Source organism: Euprymna scolopes, chromosome 20, assembly GCF_053919585.1.
Source record: "Euprymna scolopes isolate OS-2025 chromosome 20, ASM5391958v1, whole genome shotgun sequence".
Taxonomy (NCBI): domain Eukaryota; kingdom Metazoa; phylum Mollusca; class Cephalopoda; order Sepiida; family Sepiolidae; genus Euprymna; species Euprymna scolopes.
The window spans coordinates 81,337,243-81,358,173 of record NC_136501.1 but is presented as its reverse complement, the minus strand read 5'-3'; the positions used below and the strand labels follow the sequence as shown (position 1 = coordinate 81,358,173).

At 33.1% G+C, this 20,931-nt stretch overlaps 1 protein-coding gene across 8 annotated transcripts in view; it reads left to right on the top strand.

Moving 5' to 3' along the window:
* The window catches only part of LOC145241491 (deoxyhypusine synthase-like), a 160,742-nt gene that overhangs the window by 32,122 nt on the left and 107,689 nt on the right, over window positions 1-20,931 (top strand). The window contains exon 2 of one of the 8 annotated variants that reach the window (XM_080104497.1): window positions 11,375-11,415. The exons of the other annotated variants lie outside the window; for them this stretch is intronic. The gene's annotated coding sequence lies outside the window, so the exon portion shown is untranslated. The remainder of the gene's footprint in view (window positions 1-11,374; window positions 11,416-20,931) is intronic. 8 annotated transcript variants of the gene reach the window in all.

Sequence of the window (20,931 nt, the reverse complement as noted above, 5' to 3'; positions counted from 1 at the left end):
TTTTTTTTTTTTTTTTTTTTACATCAATTGAATTTTACGAGTTAAATTAAAAAAATTTTCCATTTTTAAACTTTAAAAATCTATCAATTTTTCTATAGGTTCAATTTTTAAGATATTTTCAGGTTCAATGTGAAATTTTATGCTCTTTCCAATGAACCAAATATAATATTCTAGACAAGCGTTTTTTTTTTTTAATTCACCCCCTCCCATTTTGAAATGTCTATTAAAATAAAAATAATAATTTTCTCACCTCAAATTTATATATCACAAATTGAAGACAAAAGATCAATAAATGAAATAAGATAATTTAAAACAAAAAAAAAGTTATTTACAAATTTACCTGTAAAGTTCAAAGTTTAAAACCTTTGTTTGTTTTTTTTTTAAACCACGTTGAATTTTTTTTAAGTGAAACCTTATAGTCTTATTATATTGTTCAGAAAAAAATTTTGTAGAATTACGACAATTTTTTTCTATTTCATTCTATGCTTTTTTTTTTTTTTTTTTTTTTTTTTTTTTTTTTTAGATATTAAAAAAAAAAATAAATATTAAAAAAAAAAGAATCACTCCATAAAGAAGAAATAAAATGTATTAAATCAAAAACTCGTGTATTTCTTTAAGAGAATAAAAAAAAAAAATAAAAAATCGCTCGACTGTTTTTTTTTATCAGCAAAAACTGATAACTGAAATGGGACTAGTTTTCACCTACGGTGGCCCATTTTACTAACTTTTGTTTACAGCCAGCAATAGAAAGAGACATTAATTATGTCGCTTACAGGCCACCATAGTTAATAACTCTAAGAAAGGGAGACGGTTATCTCCCCTTTTTTCCATTTGTGACGAGCTGAAGTCGCGGTATTTTTTAATACTCGCTTAAAGTATTTTATTTAAAAAGGACATGGAATATAAAGTATAAATATGGATAAATTCTTAACAATGAAGAATGGAAATACCCATTGAATAGTATTTTTTTATAGGTAATTGATTTTTTGGAATTTATATATACATATATTTTATCGAAGTAAGTTAAACTCGTTGATTTTCTTTAAATCTTTTTTAAACAAAACTGATTTAAAAAAAAACAAATATTGCATAAACCTGTTATTTTTTTAAAATTTGGTTTTTGCTCCTTTAATTGAAAAAAGTTAGGGTTTGAATTACATTTTTCAAGTAGTTATAAGCTTCGAAAGATAGGTCGAATTATTCAGTTTTTTATCATGCATTTTTAATGACGTTTTCTGACACTGCTACTGCAAGACTGCCAAATATTTCACATTAAAATTTAATGTGTTGTGTTGTGTTATTATTGGGGGTGTTTATTCCGAAAGCCGTTCTTAACATGGGGAGGTTGGGGTTTGTCGTAGTGAGAAAGATAAAACATTTCAGTAAGAAAAATAATGAAATGGTAATTCGTTCTTACTAAAATAATAACTGGGGAAATGCATCTTTTCTGGTAAATGCGTACACGAACTAAAATTAATAAAATAAGTGTAGCAAAAAAAAGGTAAATAAAAATAAATTTTGTTTCATTTCGTGTTTTTTTTTTTTTTTTATTCAATTTTTACCCCAAACAATGATCTCCCTAAACACATACTTAAATCATTCGTTGACATCTATGCTGATGACACAATCATCTACAGCAACACATCAAAGGCTGTAAATGACAAAGTTCTCTCTGATTTTATCTCCTCTGATCTCGAGCGCGTGGTTCAGTGGGGGAAGACGTGGCTGGTTACCTTTAATGCATCTAAAACCAAACTCCTATCTTTGCATCATCAACGCTCTGATCCCCATCTGGCATCAATTGAAATGGATGGCTCTCGTCTAGGAGAAGCCCCATGTTTTGACAAGCTTCTGGGTTTGTCCTTTACTCCTGATCTGAAATGAAACACGTACATCAAGTCTGTTGCCAAGGTCGCTGGAAAGATGGTGGGATCCTTCTACCGCTCCAGAAGATATCTCACTGCTGATGCAATTCTCTATCTATATAAAAGCCAAGTACGTCCAGGGATGGAATACTACTGCCATATCTGGACAGGAGCTGCTAAAAACAGCCTATCCTGCCTTGACAGAGTACAAAATAGACTTTGTGGCTTAGTGGGGGGGGGGCCCTTTTCTCTACCCTACAACCTCTCCCCCACAGAAGAGTCTGGTGCTACTAGATCAGGCTGTCTTTTGGCTTCCTGAGACGAAATGCATCTACATTAAGTTTCCGTTTTTGTTTTCTATCCTCTTTTGTAAAACTTAAAAATGTTCTACAAAAACAACCCCCCCTCCCTCCCTTCCTTCCCCCCACATTCTTTTTTTTTTCTCTTTTATTTTTGTCATTCGACCCCTACTTCCCTACTGATCCCCTAACTTAAAAATACCAACCAAAATAATAAAAACAATTAACCTAAAGTCCATAAATAAATATTTAAAAAAAAAACAACTGGAAATGAAAGATTTTTCAAATCGATCAAGATTCCACTAGACCCTGTCAGCAGGGCATTAGAATATGCCGACTGCCCCCCTGCAGAGAGTAGAAGTCCCTCAATGGGACTACCTGTTGGCCGTGGGTAGCGACCCGTAATGCCATTAGGACGGGATCCTGGTGGTTGAGAGACTTGTCAGATTTTAGTACCCCCACTTCCCAACACACCACTTTGGCCCTTACTTGGGCTAGACGGGCGGTCGGATGGGCCCAATCCGATCAATCGGCTGGTCACGTCTAGCGCACCACTTATACACATATAACCTACACAAAACCCAAATACTACACAACATTCTCCCATCAACACAGATCCATAAATAAGTGGTGAAAGCGGTGGCTAACGGTCAATTGTATATAATGAATAAAAACTAGACATGTTTTCCTCTAATGTTTCCCATTTTCTACTTGGATGAGAAAAATTAAGAAACAAATGCTCGAAGTCTACATTATATGCAAGTATACCATTCCTGTAACCCTGTTGTAGCCAGGGCGAATGGGTTTCCCCCGTGTGCATCCCAAATAGGGAGCAGGAATGATGAACCCACAAACAATCCTAATGAGTTACAAAACACCAAGTAAAAAAAGACTGCTCGACACTTCGGATAGTGACTCGGCTGAGGAACAAGATATATATCCAAATTTTATAATAATGGAATCCACTGAAGAAACACCATTAACCAAACTTTCCCCCTTTAAGATAGAGAAAATATTATCTAAAAATATAAAACCCAAAATGGTTAAAAAATTAAGAAATGGCACTCTGCTAATAGAAATCATCACAAAACCACAAGCAGATGAACTCCTAAAATGGAAACATTTCGATAATATAAAAATAAAAACATACCCCCACAAAACACTAAACATATGCAAAGGAGTGGTAAAAAGCCTTGAACTTTCACTTTGTCCCATTGACGAAATACGTTCATATCTGAAAGAACAGAACATAACAGATATTAGACAAATTCAAGTTAAAAAAATGGAGAAATGATAAACACACACGTACATACTAATCTTTTACCAACAAAAAATCCCAACAGAAATAGAAATAGCCTATGAGAAACTGAAAGTCGAAACTTACATCCCCAACCCACTGCGTTGCTTCAAATGTCAAAAATTTGGCCACCATCAGAATCAATGCACACGCCACCCAGTGTGTGGAAGGTGCAGAGAAAATGACAACCATACCAACTGTCAAAAAACTCCCAAATGTACTAACTGTAAAGAAAATCACAGTGCCTACTCTAAAGATTGTGAAATTTGGAAAAAAGAAAAAGAAATTACCAAAATTAAATACACGCTAAACGTCACCTACCCAGAAACAAGGAAAAAAGTTGAAACAATTAAATATTCAGAAATAACAAAAAAGAATACTCCTAATACTAATAAGCACAACAACAATTATCACACAACAAACTTAGACATTAAAATCCAAGACTTCACCGACCAAATCCAAATATTAATAAACACAATTGAAGAAATGAAAAAAATAAATATAAACAAAACCTCACTGGAACCAAAAACCCAAACATCACACCAAATAGAAACAACCCCTTCAGCCGAAAAAGAAAACAAAAAAAAGCAAACACCAAAAAACATACCAGAGAAAAAAAGAAACGAAATAGTAGAAAAAAAAAATTCAACGGACAGGTCACGTTCACTCTCCAGGCCAAAAGACACGCCCCTGAGTGTTCAGAAAGAGGTAGACATGCCGAAGGATCCCCCAGAAAGAAGGGGTCGGCGGAACAGCGGAACAACTTCTGCGGCGTATGAACCTAAACTCCCCAACACACCACAACTACAACCACGCTCACAATCCAAAAGTAGAAATAAACAAAAAAACACTGTACCTCTAGGACTCGAAAACCAAGAAGTCATGGAGACTGAGGAATCAAAAAATATCCCTCTTACCCCATGAACCTATAAATGATGATAAATAGGGGGGAAAAAAATAAATAAAAACAATACCCATGCAAAACCTTACAAATAACAAAACAACATTCCTACAATGGAACTGCAGAGGACTAAAACCTAATCATGAAGAAATACTAGAAATCATCAACAAACATAATCCAGCAGCAAAATATGTCTACAAGAAACACTAAAAGAATATATGTCTACAAGAAACACTACTCAAAGAAAATCACAGCTACAAATTCAAAGAATATAACATGTACGACAAAACCCATATATCCACAACAAATAGAGCAATTGGAGGAGTGTCTTTGGCCTATTCCTATTTTTTTTTTATTGCTTATGTATTATTAATTAATGTTATTATTGTGGAGAAAAGAAGTAAAAAGAGCGAGACAAAGAGTTGAATTTACGAGGTTCTTTCGTAGAAAATATATCAACGTAACAAACAAGGTTAACTCTTAATTTATAAAAGGAAAAAGATTTATTACATTTTAGGAAATATTTTCATTGAAAATAGTTCATTTATGAGTGAACAAAAGGGGGAAATTAGTTTGAGATTTCAAGGAAGTTTGAGTTGATAATTCAAGAGCCATGATTAGTTCACGGGTCTGTAAATCGTAAAGAAAACTTCCTCACTCAGCTATATAAAATAATTTTCACTGAAAGTTTTTGAGTAGAGTTAATTAATCACTCTGGAAGGTTCATTGAAAAATGTGAGTAGTTTTAAAATAATTATTTTCATAAACTTAATTTCAAGTGAGCATACGATAATAAAAGGGGGAATGCAAAAGTTAGTTACTGTTTCTGTGTCTGTGTGTTCGCCTACATTGTCTGATTAGCTGACCGTTATGTTCAAAGTGTTGTCGCGTTAGAGCTGAGTTGCAGACAGTAGTGATATATGCCTTCCAACACTATCTCTGAATTTTTGTTAACTCGTTTTTTTGGAAAATACAGAGCTCTTTTAAAGATTCTCATCGGCTCCCACAGACACCGAATTTCCGACAGCTTGGAAAATTCTCTGATTGGTCAGAAAATCAAAGCATTGAATTTTTAAAGTAATTTAGTAAAAAGGCGCCTCTAGCCGCATGCGCAGAAAATGTTTCGGGGCACTTGAACTTCCGGCAGCGAAAGAGTGAACATCGTAGCTCACCATATGTCCATACTAATCAAAAACACTATACATCACACAATCCTCCAACTAAACACTGAACTACAAGCAAATAGCACTAACGGCTAACCTACACCGCAAAATCACAATCTGCTCCATATACATTCCACCAAATCAGACAATAAAAAAAAAAAGAAATAGACATGCTAATTAACCAACTCCCACCCCCATTTATAATAATGGGAGATTTTAATGCGCACAGCCACCATTGGGGAAGTAATCAAAACAACAACAAAGGCAACATAATAAATGAAATTTTAAATACAACAAACCTATGTATACTAAACAATGGTAAAAATACCTGTATGCACCCAGCCAATGGATCCATGTCTGCAATAGACTTAACAATATGCACTCCATCCATTTATATGGATTTCCATTGGGATGTACTGGAAGACCAACACGGAAGTGATCACTATCCCACCATACTTAAAAGTAATCAAAAAATATCAGATGAAAAAGTCCCAAAATGGGAAACATTTACCAATCTATGCAGAACAGAATTAGACACGAACATTCTAAATAAAGAAGAACCACTAAATATTTCACACAGACCTTAAACAATATTGCCACCAAAACAATACCCAAAACTTCAACAAACCCCACAAAAAAATCAAACCCTTGGTTTAATGAAACCTGCAAAAAAGCTGTCAAAGAAAGAAAAAAACACTTAAAAAATTCAAACAAAACCCTACAACAATTAACTTACAAAAATATAGAGAGATGTGTGCTAAAGCACGATACACCATAAAACAAAGCAAAAAAACATCCTGGAAAAACTACATTTCACAGCTAAACAACCAAACGCCAACTAAAAAAACATGGAATATAATAAAGAAAATAGCTGGAAAAGAAACACAAAATACCATAAACCATTTAATTAAAACTGATGGAACAAAATGCATAAACAAAAAGGAAATAACTAATTTACTAGCTGAAGAATTCTACAAAAATTCATCAAACAAACAGTACTCAATATCATTCCAAATTCATAAAGAAACAGCAGAAAGAGAAAAGCTTAATTTTACAACTAATAACAAAGAAACATACAGCATACCATTCAACATAAAAGAACTAAAAAGAACAATAAACAAAAGCAGAAATACAACTCCAGGTCCAGACGATATACATTATCAATTCCTAAAACAGCTACCAGGATCATCTTTGAAACTGTTGCTTGACATATATAACAAAATATGGAACACAGGAGAAATACCAAAATCCTGGTTTGAATCAACCATCATACCAATTGCCAAACCAAATAAAAATCCAAGTAACCCAACCAGTTACAGACCCATACCCCTTACCAGCTGCCTCTCCAAAACTATGGAAAGGATGATAAACAACCGCTTAATGTGGTACCTGGAAAAAAACAACCTCTTATCAAAATATCAGAGTGGATACAGACAAAAACAAAGCACAAACGACCAAATAGTATGACTAGAATCATTTATTAGACGGTTTCACACGCGGACACCATGTGGTGGCAGTCTTTTTCGACATCCAAAAAGCCTACGATACAACCTGGAGATATGGAATTCTAAGAGACATACACAATATGGGAATAAGAGGAAATATGTCCACGCACAATTTGAAAGATCATTATTTGTAGATGACTTTTCAATTGCATATTCTGCATTAAATATAACAACAATTGAAAGAAAGATGCAGCAATGCTTAAACAAAATAGAAAACTGGATCGATAAAAATGGATTCAAGTTGGCATAAAACATAACTGTCTGTATTCATTTCTGCAGAAAACAAAAATATCATCTGGACCCACAACTACAAATACAAGGAAACCCAATCCCAATAGCACAACACACGAAATTTCTAGGTATCACACTGGACAATAAACTAAATTTGAATAAGCATATCACTAACTTAAAGCAAAAATGCCAAAAAGCAATGAAAATTTAAAAAGTATCAAAAACAGACTGAGGAGCAGACCAAGACACAATGTTAAAAATATGCCAGGCACACATAAGATCAAAATTGGATTACGGATTCATCACATATAGCTCCACCCGTAAATCCTATCCAAAAATTATTAACCATACAAAACTAAGGATTAAGACTTAGTCTGGGAGCATATCAAACATCACCCATGAAAAGCCTATACATAGAAGCCAATGAACCCCCTCTACATTTAAGATGGCAGAAATTAATAACACAATACACGATAAAACTACAAAGTGATCCAAACAACCAAACACACGAAAAAACCTTCAATATACAAACTTTTATACCAGCAAACCAAAAAACATACCTTCTTTCGGATATCGCATCAAAGAAATATTAACTCAAATTAATGAAAACCCTAATAACGTAGTCACACACACAGTAAGCAACAAACCACCATGGACTTTGAAAGATCCAAGCACTGATCTGACTCTTACTAAATACCAAAAAAACAATACCAATAACTTAATAAATAAAAGCCACTTCGGCGAACTCAGAGAAAAGTACCTACAACACAAAGAAATATACACTGATGGAGCCAAAACAAAAAGGAACAGGTACGGCATGTACAGATGGATAGAACCATCTCCAAATAAGACTTCCCATCGACGCATCAATATACACAGCAGAACTACAAGCAATCAAAATGGCACTTGAATTAATTAAGAACGACAATAAGAAAAAATTCATTATATATACTGATTCTTTGTCATGCATCTTAGCTTTAAGAGGAGAAGAACTAGAGCATCCTTATATATTAGATATAATGAAGAAATACAATGAAATTATTGAAAAAGGAAGAGAAATAATCTTAGCCTGGATACCAAGTCATGTTGGTATTCCAGGCAATGAAGAAGTTGACAAATTAGCCAAAGAAACCATTAGCAAAAATATAACAAAAATCAAAATACCATACACAGATTTCAGCAGAAAAATAAGGGAATATAACAAAAATAAATGGCAAACAGAATGGGACACATGTACCCAAAACAAACTACACGAGCACCAACCCATAATAAAACAGAAAAACAAAACAACAATAAAAGGACGAAGAGAAAATATCGTTCTAAACAGAATCAGAATCGGACATACAAAATTAACACACTCATACCTAATCGAAACAACAGAAAAACCAAAATGCACTTTCTGCGACAAACAGATGACAATAAAACATATTAACAGAATGTCAAAAATACGAAAATATCAGAAATATTATACAGTAAACGAAATCAAAGAATAGTTTCACAAGGTAACATCATACCAAATCATAAAATACTTAAAAAAAAAAATACAACTCTTCAAATCACTTTAAACCATAAAACTCAAAAATTTTTAAAATACATAACTCGGAAAAAAAAAACAAAATAATCTCAACTAAATACATAGCTTGGCATTAAATGACCCACAGTGGTTGATATGTCGTGAAGCCCCAATAAACCAACCAACCAACCCACAAAAGAGACGTTGCAAGCATATCTTTGTTTTATCGTTATTTCCATGGCAGGTGCTCGTCTGAACTCTAATCTCAGGTCCCCCCTCGCCAATCTTTTACGGAAAACGCCCGTCTAGCTGAATCCACTGTCAAAAATTTTCCCCGCTCTTTATCTGTGCCTAAATCAAAAGGTAGATTCCATGAACAAAGTTTCTTTCTTAGAACTGCACACCAGTGGAACTCTCTTCCGTCTGCCTGCTTCCCACCTGACTACAACCTGGATGCCTTCAAGTCCAACATAAACAAATTCCTGATGAACCGCCCCCTTAAGTAAAACACTTCATTAAATCTCCACACTAACGTACTGTACTTGCAATAACCCTTATCCCTGAGTGGCTTCCGGGCCTTGATAAGTGGTGACCACCATGTAAAAAAAAAAAAGGCACAGTGCCACTTTGAAGTTGAGGGCTACTATCGGGGACATAATTTGCAGGGATATTATGAAGGGAGATGAACAGCAAGATGTCTGTTCACATTACACTTGAACTTCTGCATGTCAGTACAGTTGAGAAAGCAGAATCCCGGGAGGGAGTTCCAAAGTCTAGCAGTTCTGGGGAAGAAACTATTGGAGTAGAAGGCTTTCTTACACCTAGGGATCTCTGCTGTGAAGGGGTGGGATTTAGCTGTTTGTCGGGGATATTCATGTCAAGGGGGTACAAGTGCTTATAGTTCGTCAGAGCATTCACCATTAAAATACTTGTAGAACAGGCAGAGGGAGGCAACATTTCATCGATGAGACAAAGGCTGAAGCCTAGATGACAGTTCAGAATCTATCAGATTGGCGACTCTCTTTGAACCCTGTCTAGGAGTGAGACAGGTAGCAGAAGCACCAGCCCAAATGTGACAACAGTACTCCATACATGGGCGAATGGTGGCCTTCTAGAGGTACAGGATACTTTTAGGTGTAAGTAGTTTTCTAGCAAAGTAGAGAGAGCCCACCTTCTTCGCAGCAGCCTTGGAATGCTCTCAATGTGTCTATTCCAGTTCATGTTTCCTGTAAACGCTAGGCGAGAAGTTTAAAGGAAGTACTTTTGGGTAATGTCTTCTTAGCCGTTCTATTGGTGGTAGAGAAGGTTTCTTGTAATTATTGAAGGAAACAAGCTTAGTGTTGGCAGCATTGAAGAAACCATCCATTTTTGTCCCCATTCCACTACAGATTGAAGATCTTCCTCTAGTGTTTCTGCCATTTCTTTAGATATGTGTGTATTTGTTTTCCCCTCGTACCTGTTATAGACAGTTGTGTCATCAGCAAATATACCCATTTCAGAAACAATTTTATCAGGGAGGCGAGCTCCGATTCAGTGTTTAAGTTTCATGGACTCGGACGTTTCTTATTTTGTGTGGGAGTCACCACTTATCAAGACCGGAAGGTCACTCGAGGATAAGAGTTAATGAATGTAAGGTGATAGTGGGGTTTATTTTACAATCCACAGAGGTACGAAAAAGTTGTCAAAAAACAAATATATTAGAAATAAATGTAATCAAATGTAAGATAAGTTACTGGATAAGTTTTTAGTGTTTTTATTCAATGTAAAATGTTTATTTGGTTCGAAAAATAATGTTGAATGCTACCAAAGAACAAGATAAAATTGGATGCGATGTCTTTAAAGTCTCAACAAAGGCTTCAACATAAGGAATATGTTACCGTGACATCTACTGAATGGGTTTCTACAAGCATTTTGTTCTATTTATTTCGTGATTTAAAATATTCAAAGTGATTTGAAGTATTTATTTTGAAGAAACTTCAATGATGTAAAGAGACATTGTGGCTATTTTTTTTTCTTGTTCTTCTGATAGTGTAGCAATCGTTAATGGTGTAAATTGTGCAGAATTTGATTATTTATGAGGATGGCTACACAAGAACTTGTTTACACTGGACTTGAAGGATACCATGTTGTATTCAACCTGGAAACAGACTAGCGGAACAATATTCCACAGGCGGGTAGTTCTGGGAAAGAAGCTTTATTCATGGAGGCTGCATTTAAATTTAGGCACAAATAGACAGTGGGGGAAACTGTATATAGTGGTTATAGCTAATCGACTGTGTGTTTTTTTGTTTTTTTTAGTGTGAAAGTTTGGCAAGGGTGGGGACCATAGATTGGAGTTCAGTTGAGCACTTGTCATGAAAATAACGATAGAACAGAGACATGCTCTTAACGTCTCTTCTGTGGGAAAGAGGTGGCAGGAAAGAGAAAAGAGCATAACTTACTAGGTTTAACCCTAACTCTGCGAGTGGTTCAGTCGGGTTAGGGTTATTATTATTATTATTAAGTATTTTTGTCTGGTGAAATGTTATATGAAAGTAATAATACAAATTTAAAAATAACGAAACTTACAAATAGTAAATTAAACGTTTCTCAATTTATAGGTCAAGGTTTTCTATTGTTTGGTAACAGTTATTTATATAAGGTAAAATTGTTTTCTTTCCTCTATTTTTTTTTTTTTTTTTTTTTTTAATTATGCACGACTGCATGAGTGACATCACTCTATCTCTTTAATCTCCTGTCATGATTGCTAGTTTGTGTGTGACTCATTTCCCTTTGTTTGGTGCCCATCACAATTTAAATGTTGCATGCATTGGAAACAAAAAAAAAACACCTGTGTAACCGTTTTTAGAGCATTTCTTGTTACACACACGCATGCACTAATATGGATGTGCTATGGTTGGTTGCTTCCCATTTACAGCAAGGTGGAACATGAAGTTAGTTTCATCTCAAATGTGTTTCTTTTAATCATGTTGTTTGATTAACAACAGCTGGTGATGGGATTATTAGCAAGAAGTTTTAGCAAAATAGTCAATTTTTGATTTTTGCTGAAAGGAAGATAATTTTATAGGGTAATTTAATGGGGAAAAAGGTGGCTGGTTAATTTTAATGCATCAAAAACCAAGCTTCTCTCTTTCTATCACCAACATTCTGACCTCTATCTAGCCCCAATTGAAATGATATTCGGCCAAGGGAAGCACCATGCTTTGACAAGTTTCTTGATGGAATAAATGGAGCACTAGGTGTAACAGAATTTGGGGGGAATTTTTGACACCCCTAACACCAAACTGCAAATAAAATATAAAAAACTTATAATTTCTCTTTTTAAAGTGGGTTGTTTCAAAATAAACTATTAAAGTCGTTTGATAAATAATAGAAATTATTTTTTATTTTTTAAAAAACGGGGTTTACAAAGTGCCTGCACGCGTTCATGCGGCCATTTTTTTTACGTAATGAAATCAATAGAATTTTACGAGTTAAATTTTTTTCAATTTTTTCACTTTAAAAATCTATCAATTTTTCTATTGATTGAATTTTTACGATATTTTCAGGTTCAGTGTGAAATTTTATGCTCTTTCCAATAAACCGAATATAATATTCTAGACAAGGTTTTTTTTTTTTTTTTTCCAATTCACCCCCCCCTTTTGAAATGTCTATTCAAATGAAAATAATTAATATTCTCACCTCAAATTTATATATCACAAATTGAAAACAAAAGATCAATAAATAAAATAATTCAAAACACAAAAAAAGAAGTTATTTTCAAATTTACTTGTAAAATCCAAAGTTTAAAACCCTTTTTTAAAAACCATGTGGGATTTTTTTTTTTTTGTAAGTGAAACCTTATAATCTTGTTATATTGCACAGAAAGTTTCGTTTAATTACAATTATTTCTATTTCATTCAATGTTTTTTTTTTAGATATTAAAAAAAAAAATTCACTCCATAAAGAAGAAATAAAATATATTAAATCAGAAGCTCATGTATTTCTTTAAGAGAATAAAAAAATAAAATCAAAAATCGCTTGACTGTTTTTTTTTTTAACAGCAAAAACTAGTAAGTGAAATGGGACTTTTTCACCTACGGTGGCCCATTTTACTAACTTTTGTTTACAGCCAGAAATAGAAAGAGGCATTAATTCTGTCGCTTACAGGCCACCATAGTTCATAACTCTAAGTAAGAGACGGTTATCTCCCCTTTGTTTCTATTCGTGACGAGCTGAAGTCGCAATATTTTTTTTAATACTCGCTTAAAAAAAGTATTTTATTTAAATATGTCCTTTTCCTTTCCTTTACAACCTCTTTCCCACAGATGTTGCTAGCCTGTGTCTGCTGTTATTTTCATGGTGACTGCTCGTTTGAGCTCCAATCTATGGTCCCCCACTTGTCTAACTGCAATTACTATCAACAATTTCCCTAACATTACAAGTTGATTTTTTTTCTTTTTAGATAATTGTTATTTTATCAACTTGCATGGAAAGAGCTATGTAAAAGATGCTTTAAACCATTTGAATTATGCAAATACCATCAGTAGTTCAAAAGTTATGAGAATTTCAAGTGCCAAAATTTATGCTTTTCCGTGGACATTTTTCTTTAGAAAAAGTGGGCTAAATTACGGACCTCAATATTTCAAGAAATTTGGTAATTTTGCCACCATTTATTTATTTTTCAAGCTATTCTCATGAAACTTGGTACTCTTATGTAAAATTGTGTGCTCTTTCTGATTATGCAGTCAAATTTGATGTATCTCTTTACCATAAGCCATGAATTATAAATTAAGATATACAAATTTCAATGTTTTAAAAACTGGCCATGATATCATACAGTGGGTGTCTATTTATGAACAAAACTAAGTATCATAGTAGTATTTAAATATAGCTTTATTGAGAATAGGCATTTTCCTGCCTCCTCACCAAAGAAGAGCTTAATCTTGGGTGTAGCCATTGAATGCCTAAAGAGCATTCATGGCCGGTATTTACTATTTCCCTCAAAGAAAAAAAATTTAGTAGATATGAATTAATCTTAGAAATAAATCAAAGAAAATTTTTCCTATAGATTTTGGATTTCTGTAAAAGATGGAAATTCCCATAGCCGACCAGAACTTATGCATTTTGGGACCAGTTCAATTTTGTAAATCCTCTCTATCTGGCCCAAAATATACCCCTATTTTCTGAGATGCAACCATAAATCGTACTCTACATGAATCTTTGTAACTTTCACAGTACCAGGATACCAGGAATCCTGATAAGCAACAAATTCACCAGTTGATGGTCATTTTTGTCATTTCTATTCTGTTTTACTGAAAATTCAACTATGTAAACAAAGAAATAAAACCACCTTAACATTTAAAATGATTACTTTTATAGGTTTTAGGGTATGCTGAAAACGAATATCGCATTTAAATTTTCTGGAAATAAGTAGTTTTCTGGATATTAAGCAATGTCATTTCTTATGTTATCGCTGGTGGCCATCTTGGTATGTGCGAGCGCGCAAACGTAACCCCGAGAAACTATACGCAAATGCACGTACCAAGATGGCCACCAGCAATAATATTCGTTTTCAGCATACCCAAAAACCTTACCTTAAAAAGTAGTCATTTTAAAGAAAAATATTAAGATGGAAACAGGGTAAAAATTTACAAAATGCATCACAATGAAATTCTTTATCGAACTGCCTAATTATTATTATTATTATTTAGATATCCTCAGTTAAAAAAAAAAAACTGGTTTGTTTTACAGATTTGAAAAAAAAGGTTAAAAATAAATTCAAGTTTACCGATATATTTTATTTGATTGTTATGTGAAAGTACAGAATAGTTAACAAAACACCTTTCTTTCCCCATATTAAGAATGCGTTTCTAAATAACATTATTTCAGCATGGTAGCATAAATGCACAAGTACCTTTTTGTTATATTTTTGTTTTTAACCACTACAAAACAGAAGTCTACCTTAAGTACAAGTAAAACGTTATAAATACAAATAATAGGAACGCTTGTACTTAGTACGTTTGGTTGTTTTTTAACGCTTTTAGTAAAAGCATTAAAAATAACAAAATAGTATTGTTTGGAAATCAAATTTGAAAAACTTGAAAATAATTTTTTTAAATTGACAAACTCAGAATAAAAAATGAAACTGATTTTTCTGCTTTCATTTTGAAAGCAGAAAAAACAATTTTTTTTATTTTTAAGAGAATACAACGAAACTTGTTAATGCGTTGACTTTAGTTAGCTAAGCGCATTGCGAGCCGTTTTCCCTGTTAAGCAGATTTGAATTTCTATAAAAGATAACATTTTAAAGAAATTTCCGCACAATTAATAATTATCAAATATATACATATTATACATGAAAATAATTTTGAAACTATTATCTATATGAAATGGATGATATATACCGATTTATTTTATCAATTTTGAAATATTGTTTGTCAACTTTGCTTGGTCATAACTTTGCTTCCTATGCTCGTAAAAATATAAATCAAAGTCCAGTAGAGATGGACTTCTATGCTTATATAGCCTGTAAAATTTCAGCCATACCCAATCAAATTTAACCCCGCGCATACGTATCCAAACGTAACGTATGAAATGTAAACATTGAAAAACGTTTCCCTTTTTGCTGTCATTTTTTTTTTTTTTCATTTTTAACTTGGAGCATAAAAACATTGAACGCATAAAAGAAGGGTGAAGTGTTGAGACATTATGTTGAACAAAGATGGCAGCATAGTTCAGATCAGATTCTGAATGTAATTGGCAATAACCAAGATGGCGGCCAAGAATCTAATGCGGTCCGTGACGTAGTTAAAGGTGAACTGATTGAATTCAAAATTTGACAATTTTTATAGTAACTTTGGAAGTTTTTCATTTGTTGGTTAGCACAGCCGGTGGTTATAAAAATGATTGGTGAGTTCATTGGTCTCATATCCCCATTAGGAGTCAAAAACATTTTACACACACCCTTTTTTGATATGGGAAAATCCTTTCGGATTCAATTTTGGTTTGACTTGAGAAAAGGAAAGAAAAATAAAATAAATAAATAAAAATAAAATAAACAAATAAATGAACAAATAAAATAAACCAATAAAATAATTGTTTTTTTTTTTGCGGGGGAGAGGGAGAATTTGTCTTTATTCTCATTGGTCAAAAGGAATTGTTAACATATTGGTATAATGTGTGTGCAAAAAAAGCCATTTTTTTTTCTTTTTGATACATATAAAAAGAAACAATTTTCAAATATATTAAAACATTGATAGAATACTTTTCAAATACATATAAACATATACACAAAAATTCACAAATATACATTTTTTTTTTTTAACAATTGTTTGTCAAAGAAAAAAAAATTATTTGACAAAAAGGAAATTTACAAAGAAAAGGTTTTAAAGTTACTTTTTTTTTAAATTTTAACAAAAACTGGAAACATTATGTTAGTTAATTTGGTTAGTAAGATAGAAATGGTCACAGTTTAACGTCGTGCCTGGGACAATGCTTGACTTCCTGTTCTATTAAATAATTGTGGAGTGTTAGATTCCAATTCTGAGCACTTTGTCTTCGTCCATATAACGATTTATTCAGCTTCCACATGCAATCTTTATTTTTCATTTTAAATCCCTCTGGAGGGTAAATATAGATTTCAGTCAATCGGAGCATTTAAATAAGCATTTTTTACATCCATTTGATGTATTTTTAAATTGTATTGAGTGGCAAGTTGTAATAAAATTCTAATTGTGGTTAAATTCATCGTTGGTAAAAATGTTACAAAATATTCCACTCCAGAAATTTGTGAAAAACCTTTTGCAACAAATCTTGCTTTAAAAGTTTCACTGCCAGAAGCTGTGACTTTTTTTTTTTCTTTTTTTTTAAATCAGCGTGAAGAAATGATATTTTTCTCTGTTGGTTTTGCCACTATTTCATATGTGTTATTTTCAGATAAAGCTTTCAATTCGGATATCATAGCTTGTTCCCATTCTTGGTGATTTTCTGAATTAATCGCCTCATAACTTTCCGGTGCGCTGTTCAATGAATAACAGTAATTCACGGCGTAATCTTTTATCTTCAATTTGTAAGAAGTGTGGCCTTTTTCGCTCCCTTATTGGATATCGACATGTCTGGTTAATATTTTCGTCAGAAGTTCTACTGTAATTGTCGTCGTTATTAATATTTTCATTGTGATCGATTAAGATACTAGGTAATATTTCACGTTTTTCATCCACTGGATCGCAATTTTTTAAATTTAATGTATCATTGAATTTTACACATCCAACCCTTTTTATGGCATTTTGGTTTGGGAAGTAGATTAAATATGCCGGACTATTTTTATCGTAACCTACGAAAGTACCTTTTTCACTTTTAGTATTTACTGGTGTTTTCTATAAATGCAAAGCAATCAGAACCAAATAGATGCATTCTATTCATTTTAGATTTTACACCGCAAAACGCTTCACACAGCGTTTTTCCTAGCCTCTTATTGAACGATCTATTTCTGATATGCTGCTGACATTAAAGCATACGTCCATAAACTATGCTGTGATTTTTTTTTTTTTTTTTTTGAAAAAACCCAGTGTGAAGAAATTATATTTTTATCTGTTGGTTTTGCCACTATTTCGTATGTTATTTTTAGATAAAGCTTTCAATTCGGATAACATAGCTTGTTTCCATTCTTTCTGATTTTTTGAATTAATCGCCTCATTATAACTTTCCAGTGCGTTTTTCGATGAGTAACAGTAATCCACTGTGTAGTCTTGTATCTTTTCAATTTGTAAGAAGTCTGCCCTTTTTCGCTCCCTTATTTGGTATTGACGGGTCTGGTTAATATTTTCATCTATAGTTCTATTGTAGTTGTCGTCATTAATATTTTCATTGTGATCGATTAAGATGCTAGGTAATATTTCTTTACGTTTTTCATCAACTGGATCGCCATTTTTTAAATTTAATGTATCGTTGAATTTTACACATCTAACCCTTTTTATGGCATTTTGGGCTGGAAAGTAGATTAAATATGCTGGAGTGATTTTATTGTAACCTATGAGAATACCTTTTTCGCTTTTAGCATTTAGTTTACTGGTATTTTCTAGAAATGCAAAACAATCTGAACCGAATATATGCATTTGGTTCATTTTGGGGTTTACACTGCAAAACGCTTCATACGGTGTCTTGCCTAGTCTTTTATTGAACGATCTATTTCTGATATGCTGCCATTAAAGTGTACGTCCATAAACTATGCGTTAATTTCGATTCGATAAGTAGGCATCTTGTCATCTCAAAAAGGGTTTGGCATACTCTTTCAGCAGTGCAATTTTGGAAGAGGAAATACAGCGCAGATTTCTCGTGTTTAATACGGTGGTTAATTAATAGAAGTTCAAAGTCTTTACTAGTAAATTCAGTCCCATTGTCTGAGTGAATACATTTTACTGAGCCGTACAGGCAATATCAGCTAAATATTTCTTAGTGGCGAGGATAGTGTTGGATTTGTTTTTTAGAAAATAAACTCTAATTAAAACCGGAAAAATCGTCAATAAAGTTCAAAATGTACCTTAGACTATTTCTCTCCATCGGGCTAATTGGACCTGCTAAGTCACAATGCACAAGTGAGAATTTTCATAGCCTTTTTGTCTGGCGTTTGGCTTATATCTTTTGTCATTTTCCCCTGTGCACACATCACAATTTGGGAGATCGTCTGAAGGTATTATTTTCATGCCTTCGATTACATTTGGTAATTTTTTGATATCAGCTGTATTGCAGTGTCCTAGAATTTTATGCCTGGTTTCTAAGTCGTGACAGGCAGTTTTTGAGGGAACCATACTTTTTAAATAATATAGTCAGCCATTTTCTTTAATGTCATTCCATTATGGTATATCAATTTTGACTTGTTTTGGCCAAACTTTATATTCGCGGAAAATATGTCTTGCTTAAATGCAGGTATGAACAGAGCATTTTTGAGAATACAGTTACAGATTCGCCTTTATTATTTTTTAGGGATATTTTAGCATCGCCTCTTTTCAAGACTATATCATTTATTTAACTACCGTTGGCAAGTTCGACAAAATGACTTTATGAATTAAAGTTTGAATCAAAATTAATAAAATCAGATTTTTACCGTTTGTGGTATTGTCAAAATTACATGTGAATAGAAATGTATGTTCTTCCTCAAAGTTCTCAACGTTTTTTACGGAGTACATTTTAGAGCATTTCTATCGACATTGGAAACTTTTGTGGTTGGGTCATCCACAATTATAGCAGATAATTTTATTCTTTTTCTTGGGAAAATTACTTTTTGGGAACACGTTGCGGTGAGGTGCGTAATTTGGTAGTGTCTGTTTTCGAGAAGCATTTTTGAACTTCATAATATTGCTGGAGTTATTATTGTCCACGAGCATACAATTAGTCTCTTCGTAACTGCGCAATGCCACTTTAAATTCACTGAAATTTATGGGTTTGTCTTTTTGCGTTATAACAGTTGTAAATGGTTTAAAATCGTCTGGAAGTCCCTTGAGGGTCATTGATATCAACAAGCTATCGCTTATTATTTCACCTGAGAATTTTAAGGCATTGGCGGTTGTTTCTGCCCTTATAGCGTAGTCAGTAATAGTTTCATCCTTGTTACATTTCAGAGACTTTAGTTCTGTATATAGGGATATCATTTTCGGCTTCCCTTTTGATAAATAATGTTCTCTTAATGTTTAATGCTTTCCGTCCGTCGTCCTAGGCGTCTCTTATAATCAGAGACAGACCATCTAAGCATTGAATCAGTTCTGCAAAAAGTCGCGTTCTTTTCGAGAAATTCGAGGTCGTTAGGATTCTTAGTTGGAGATTATATCACTTTGTGTGGTTTTCGAATCCTTAGATAACGTAGAAATTTTACCTGTCACAATTCGAACTTAGATTCTGATCCGTCGAAGAAAAGACGATGGCTGGGTGCATAACCTGTTAAGTGTTGAGACATTATGTTGAACAAAGATGGCGGCATAGTTCAGATCAGATTCTGAGTGTAATTGGCAGTAACCAAGATTGCGGACAAGAATCAAATGCAGTCCGTGACATAGTTAACGGTGAACTGATTGAATCCAAAATTCGACAATTTTTATAGTAACTTTGGAAGGTTTTTATTGGTTGGTTAGCACAACCGGTGGTTATAAAAATGATTGGTGAATTCATTGGTCTCATATCCCCATTAGGAGTCAAAAAACATTTTACAAGAATGAATTAACATCATTGGAATGCTTGTTTTATTCTCTTTCCAGCAATGTAATAAATCTTTTAAAAATTGACCCACAAATAAAAAAGATATGACTTGAAGCACATTATGTATGTAATATTGCCAATGTCCACGAAAATACAGCATACGCTTGTAATGCTAATTCTTCCCTCTCTATCTGTGCCTAAATCTAAACACAGATTCTAAGAATTAACTTCTTTTCTAGAACTGCCTGCCTGTGGAACTCTGTTCCACTGGTCTGCTTTCCAGATGACTACAAGTCCAATGTAAACAAGTTTTTGCTGAGCTGTTCTCTAAAATCAAATTCTACCGAATTCTCCTTACTAATGATTACACTGTTGTTCTGATAACTACCGTACACCCATTAATTCTTATCCTCGAGTGACCTTCAGGCCTTGATAATGTGACTCCTAGTGTAAAAAAAAAAAAAATACAATAATTTTAATGGATATAAAGAATAGTCAAATTGATTTACTTACTAGTTAAGATATGAAAAATACTTTTCTAAAAATGTTCGATATCTTATTTTCAAAACAACAAAAAAATAAGCCAGTTTATTTCATGCTTTGAAAAAGATTGAAAGTAATGATAGGTTTTCAGATTTTATGACAAAATTCCTCCTAGAGTAGTGGTAACAAGTTTAAAAAAGTTAACCTTGCATTTCATATCATTAACATTTTTATTATTACTTTTCTGAAAATTCTTCAAATATATTTTGTAGATTATTATAAAAGCATGTGAAATGATATTCGTTTCTAAAATGTGGTATTTTGAGGATTTAAAAGTGCCTTGATTTTTAAAATGTGACAATTTTAGTAAAATTACTTTGAAATCTGTGATTAAGTGTTTATGGTCGGTGTGTATTGCTACAGTAATCTTGTCATAATGCCTTCTTGACTGATAGACAAATTACAATTTGTATTTCCTTCTTATTGTTGGTTGCTATACACACAT